Raw genomic sequence first — 537 nt, forward strand, 5'->3', positions numbered from 1 at the left:
CCAGGCATGGTCAATTTTCTGCTCTCCCCCTTCCCAGGTGACATGTGCCTTGTGTGAGATGCTGTCAGGACCCCTATGCCAGGAGGCTGTCCAGGAACTCTTCCCACGGCTGTTGCTGGCTGTGCTGTGTCATCTCTACTGGGTGACTCAGCAAAATGCTCCCCAGAAGATGGTGGTGTACAACCGGGAGGGGACCCCAGGCAGCAGGAGCAAGCCCTTTGACCCCACTAGGTAAGCCTGACCCCAGGGTGATGAGAAAATACAATGAGTCAGTTCCTAAGAGCCCTGGACGACTAGCTGCTGATCGGTTAGGGATGCAAGCAAGAGAAAAGTAGGAGATGGTGTGAGTGCTGCAGCATTGTGCCCTGGAATATTCTCTCAGACTTTCGAGTTTCTCATTACTCCTTTCACGGTGTGCGCGCTTCTCCTAACTCACACTCATGCGGCTCCCCCCATGCTCGTAACCGTACGCGTGAAGAGTTAGATGGCAGATGGCAGGCCTAGGCCGTGTCAGCCCCTCGCGCAGGGTGGGCCACC

Source organism: Propithecus coquereli, unplaced genomic scaffold, assembly GCF_000956105.1.
Source record: "Propithecus coquereli isolate 6110/MARCELLA unplaced genomic scaffold, Pcoq_1.0 Scaffold886, whole genome shotgun sequence".
Lineage (NCBI taxonomy): Eukaryota > Metazoa > Chordata > Mammalia > Primates > Indriidae > Propithecus > Propithecus coquereli.